The sequence below is a fragment of the Lactuca saligna genome, chromosome 8 (genome assembly GCF_052625555.1).
Source record: "Lactuca saligna cultivar CGN05327 chromosome 8, ASM5262555v1, whole genome shotgun sequence".
In the NCBI taxonomy this organism is placed as follows: domain Eukaryota; kingdom Viridiplantae; phylum Streptophyta; class Magnoliopsida; order Asterales; family Asteraceae; genus Lactuca; species Lactuca saligna.
The window spans coordinates 71,998,166-72,004,392 of NC_136424.1; positions in this window are offsets into that span (position 1 = coordinate 71,998,166).

Below are 6,227 nucleotides of genomic sequence, written 5' to 3' on the forward strand. Positions count from 1 at the left end.
GATGGAATCATTGATTACATGTTTATGTTAGTCAAGTGAAAGACTAATAGATCTAGTACATGTTGATATGGACTATTCATATCCACCACAAAGGACGATAAATCTATTTGTCATGATTTACTGATATTTCAGTAAATATGGTTGTGTTTATAAGATTAAGCATAATTCTGATACTCTAAAAAGATTCAAAGAGTAGCAGAACAAATAACAAGAATCTATTAGGCCAATGAATAAAAGATTCTCTAATATGTCAAGAAAGGAGAATGGTTTAATATCATGTTTTATGATCATCTTAATGATTATGGTTTTATATCGCAATTGATCCTCGAAGATCATTTTAGTAAAATTGTTTGACTAAGAAGAGGAATCAAACATTGTTCAAAATGGGTCGATCATAGATCAAGTTTTAGATTCATACTCTAGTAACTACAAATTGTATCTTTCAATTCTTTTCAAACTAACAAGGCTGAAAAAACATTGAAATATGTGGAGTTAAAATGTTTCTTAATCTAGCACATATAGAATTGGAGTGGTTTTATTTTCGTTAATCGAGAAACAAAGGATAAACTAAGATCTATTCTATAAAGTGTTTTCTTGTCGGGAATCCACACAAACTTTTGAATATTTGTTTTAGCTCATCAAGGAATGTTACTTAATAGAAAAGTCATATGTCAAGAAGTCAGTGGGAGTTGTATTGATTTTGAGAGTTTCAAGAGTCAACCAATAATAAACCTTTTAGTTAATACTAGCACACGAACTGAGGTTGATGACCAGTTGTGTTTGATTGAGACATTCATATTTGTGTGCACCTTCCAGTTGAGTTGACAATACTTATGAGTTCTATGTTTTCATTTAACTACAAAAGTAAAAGGAATGTTGGTCAATGAATGAACAATGATCAATATGGGTGAGTTGCTAACAGCATGGAAGCAATGGTAGGCCCTTGTGCTACCAGATGGCAATAAATTTAAATTAAGCGAAGTTCAGTCCATGAAAGGAAATCTGAATTTGAATTTGGTTGGTCCTAAACCTTGTGTTATGATTGTAGGTTGGAAATGATAAATTCACATGGATGGGAATGTATGCACCATAAAATCTAGGTGGCAAAGTTTTCACTCTAATTCATGAGAAAGATTATGAGGAAACACTTCCTCTAGTAGATTTTAAAGGATCTAATAAAGATCAGTATGGATATTGATTGTATTAATTGCATTCTCAAATTCACAATATGATTACGACATCCTTCTTCATATTTCGAATTATGAGGAATGACAAGGAATTGTTTGAACTTTGAAGACTTATAGTTATGATTTATGAAATTGTTTGAACATACAAATGTTCTATCTAATGAAGGTGTATAAGCTTAAGAAGTCTAGTTGGAGACTTATCGAAGCATCGCATACTAGAAATCTATACTTCAGAAAAAAAAAAGTCAAGGCTATTGATTTCTAGAAGTCCAGTTGATTTCTGGGTACATATCAGAGCTAGTGGGAGCATAACTATTATGCTAGTATTGGATGTTGACAATACTGTTCGTAGGGAAAAAAGTTCTTAATTTGCAAGCCTCAAAGTTTCAGAGTTGTTTCGCTATGATAGAATTAAGGAAGAGGGCACTCATACTTTGTTTCGAATATAAAGAATTGGAACGTATATAATTGAGTCATAGACATATGTGAATATTATGTTGAAATGGTTCAATATAGGAAATTCTATATATGAAAATATTATAGCAAGATATTGAAAAAATATCGAATATAATGAATCGAAATTCATATGCTTCAGATATAGGATCAATTACATATGTTATAATATTCATGTATTCTGATTTTTCCAAATGCCTTGAGCATTGAGGGGAAAAGGATTAGAATTTTTGTGTGACTAGAGTTGTTAAACAACTGTCAAGGATATTATGAGGTTTACTTGCTTATGGATAGTTGTAAGTATGATATTAATTTGGGTAGACCAAAGTGACATGATTCTGGATTAAAATGATTCTCGATTAGAATTAATGGTCATATGAGAATATGGAAATATTTACCTAATGGGGGTTGATTATTAAATATACATGTAAGTTGGAAACATTAATGCAATATAAGTGCTCAAAGAGTGTACCTTGAACATGAACCTTCATTATCATGGAATTTTTTCTAGTAAAAAAGTTGCAATGGGACATTATGTAATATCGTTGCCTTAGTATTTGTGACTTTGAAGCCTTGACATCACAGAAGGTCAATGCATGTAAGGTTGGAATCCCAATACATTTTAGATGGTGACAAGAATTTGGAATAGTGAAATAAGCATCATTGGAATAATGTACAGTTGCTTTGTTCACAAAGGGAGGACTGTAACATCCCTACTCCTAGGTATGAATTTAAATTATTTTATATTCATTCTTACATGGAATTGAGGACCCTAACTCGACGAGTTGGAGCTGAGTGTGAAAACCCTAATTTTCAGGGTTTGCACTCTATATAGAGGATGTTAAGCCCTTTATCCTGCCTCCTTCATCACCTTATCACCTTAAGAAAAAACCTAATCGAGCTGTCATCCACTGTGAGCGAGAGTAAGGCTAATAGTGTGTGTTTTGGTGCATTCTTTGAAGGAACTTAATGAGTAAAAGGATTAGAACAAGAAGGATTCTTTGGATCCGACATTCATTCAGTGTTAACGGCCATTTGGAGGTATGTCACACCCCCAAACCGGAACGGCGAAAATGTTTGGGGGGCGGAGGACGTCATGTACAATATCATAATAATTGTATAATAGTAATCAAAGCAATAACAACCATTGTATTTATAATATAATTTACATTGTGTTCAAAACATTGCTTGGTTTACATTAATACTAAAGCAAAAGATAAGACGTAATACTACTATGCTCCGTCTTCGCAACGCCTGAGAGGGTACTTGTCTACTAACTTTCCTGAGAATACAAGTGGTTTGAAAAAGTGTCAACATTAAAGTTGGTGAGTTCATAAGCGTTTTTGTTATAGAAAGTATATATTCTTTATTCTTTGGAAAAGTTCGTGTTTTTCTCCAGAAAATCCTATATTTTATTATTAGTTGAATGGAATGTAGTCTTAGTACGCTAAGACAAAAAATTATAAGTTTCTTATACTTAAAGAATGACGCTTTGAAATTATAATTGTATTTGTTCCTAGAAAATTGGATTGTAAATCGTCCGCTTGTAAAATAATGATGTTTATATAATATTATTTGTTCCTATAAAATTGGATTGTAAATCGTCTACTTGTAAAATAATGATGTTTATCCGGGAAAATCCTATATTTTCCCTAATTTGAGTTGTAGTCTAATATGATCCAAGACCGAAAGGTACAAGTATTTTCGATACTTAAAATCGTTCTAACTAACTTTATATGAATATAAAACTATTTGAAGAGATGTGTTTATACGTAAAAATCAGTGTGTTGTTAATTTCACTTAAAATAACATATTGTCGTTTATCCCGGAAAAATCCTATACTTTTCCTCAAAGTTGATTTGTAGTCTTAATTGCCCCATGACCGAAAAGTGTAAGTATGTAACCATACTTAGGTTAATGACATGTAGTTTTATTCGTTTATAAAACCATTTGAAGAGATGTATTTATAGGTAAAAATAAGTGTATTGTCAGATTCACATAAGATAACGTATTGTCGTTTATCATGTAAGTTCTCATAACTGTGCTAACTAATGATTTGCATGTGGCAACGTTCTTCAAGCGTCGTTATGTTTGATATTGGTCACCCATAACCTGCCGGTCGTGTTGTAGCTAACAGCCAAGGTGCGGGGTCATCAATCTCGTATAGATCTATACACAAGTATCACGTTCTCCGGAAGGAGACTCAGGTTATAAAACAGAACTTCCATGTACCTTGGTAGGTATAACGAAGAAGATGTCTCACAAATTTCCAACGCGTTTACGTATTTTTGAAATGAAATTGTTCGTAAATAAAATTGTTACCTTTTTCGTAATAGATATAAAATATAAAAATAATCGTATTTTTATATAATCGTTTCTTGGTCCCGAAAAGGTAAAATAATTTGAATGCTTTCCAAACTATACCTATTATAGTTTAACATGTGTTATTTCGTTGAAAATGATACCCATTTTGTTTTAACGTATTTTGTGTGTAACCGTTTACACATTTGGTATTTTTACGTAAAACATATTTAAATGTAATAAAACTTAAAACGATGATTTGTATATTAACACAAGTTTCTTGTGCTTTACTTGTACCCCCCCCCCCCCCCCCCACACACACACACACACACACCCTAAAAATATGGAAAAAGTTATTGAAAAGTGTAGGGGTATGAACTTACCTTATGTGTGGTCGCAGTTTAGAAAATGGTAACTTCAAGGTAGTATACAGGAGGGATGTCGTAATCCTAATGGTTTTAAACACACAATAGTTTGTGAATAAAATGTTTTAACAACACAAGTATTCCATAAACATTGAATAATATGAAGGGACTTACCAACTTATATCTATTTTGAAGTGAAGATTTCTTGTAACTTGAATTGAAAGGATGAAGGAAATGGGTTTGTATCTTAAGAGTAAAATTATAGAGTGAAAGTTTACTGATGAAATGAATTTGAGGGATGCCTAATTTGTATCTTATATATGAAGTATTGAGATAAGGTTTTCATTGGTAAATGGAATTATTACCTAGGGAAAATGAATTAGGATAAGATAAATAGATGATTACTGTCAAGTTGCAAGTTTTTACGCCCCAAAAGAGGGTTTACACCCCACCATGAAGTGTTAACGGCCAAGAGAATGTGTTTTCAGCCATCCATGAAGTGTTCATGGTCAAGGCAAACCGTGAACACCCCCTTGATTCATTTTCCCACCGTGAACACGATATTAAATTAATGTCCAAACCATAAACCATGATGGAATTGATTACATTGGGTGAAAAGTCATTTATGAGGTTTTAAACCCTTAGTCTTTTAACTTATGTTCATTTATAACACCCTAATTTAGCTTACGTTTCAATCCATACTTTTTTTGTTGGTTTTATTCACAAGTCCTAAGGCTATAGAGGATACAATACAACAAGGATTGAAATGTAGTATCACTTGTGTTTGGTTAGGGTTTAGGCTTTACTGTATCTAAAATTTCGATTTGTGACAAGGTAAAAAGCCATTATCTTGATCGCTTGATTGTTAGATCTATCCATTAGAGAGTTTATGGCTATTTTTAGCATTTTCTTGAGTCATCATTGGTTTTGAACTTACCTTGAAGCTAAGACTTCAGATCTGGACATTATTAGGCCTTTTTGGCCTAAAGACTCGAGCTTTATCTAGCTTTGGTCAACTTCCATGCCTTAAACCATTGTTGAACTTTGTTTTGGCAAATTTAGCCCTAGATGCCATGGATGGACGTAAAGCAGATTTACATGGTATTTCAACCTTAGAAGGTTAGATGTAGAGTTTGGGGACTTAGTCTCGCTTAAAAGCGTCTGAATGAGTGATTGGGCTGAAGGAACTCGACGAGTTGGTTAGGGTTTTCCCCGTTATCCTGGACGTTGTACAAACTCGGCGAGTTGAGTTGGATTTTCCTAATTTTTATGAGAACTAAAGGAACTCGAAGAGTCCCACAGATGCACTCGACGAGTTGGGTCAACATGGACTGTTAACTTGAGTGTTGACTTCTATTGACTTTTAGGGTTTGGTTAAGTACTTAAGTTATAGACTTAGGAGACCATGGAGGGGTAACTTACCATATTTGGAGTTGTTATTATAAATTTTTAATTAGAGATGATTATGATATATGTAGGCAGAGTCTAGACTGACCGTTGAGTACGATCCATAGTTGCTTTACTTACGAGGTGAGTCTTCTCACTCTACTTACCTGAGTGGTAATACTGTGTAATCGGAGGGTCTTGCCTAGGTTATTGACCAGAGGGTCTTACGTGCTTACATTGATTTATGTGATATATTATGCATTATGTATTTTTGATTTATGTTGTATATTATTTTGTGCCTTATTGAGTTAGGACCAGAGGGTCTAAATCGAGTTGTGGGACCGGAGGGTCCTCACTGAGATACAGGACTAGAGGGTGCAACCCAAGTTGTGAGACCGGAGGGTTTTCATTGAGACACATGACCGAAGGGTCCTTATCGAGTTATAGCCATGAGAGGCTAACTATTTGTGTGTGGTATTTTGGGGAACTCGCTAAGCTTTGTACTTACAGTGTTGTGTGAAATGTGTTTCAGGTA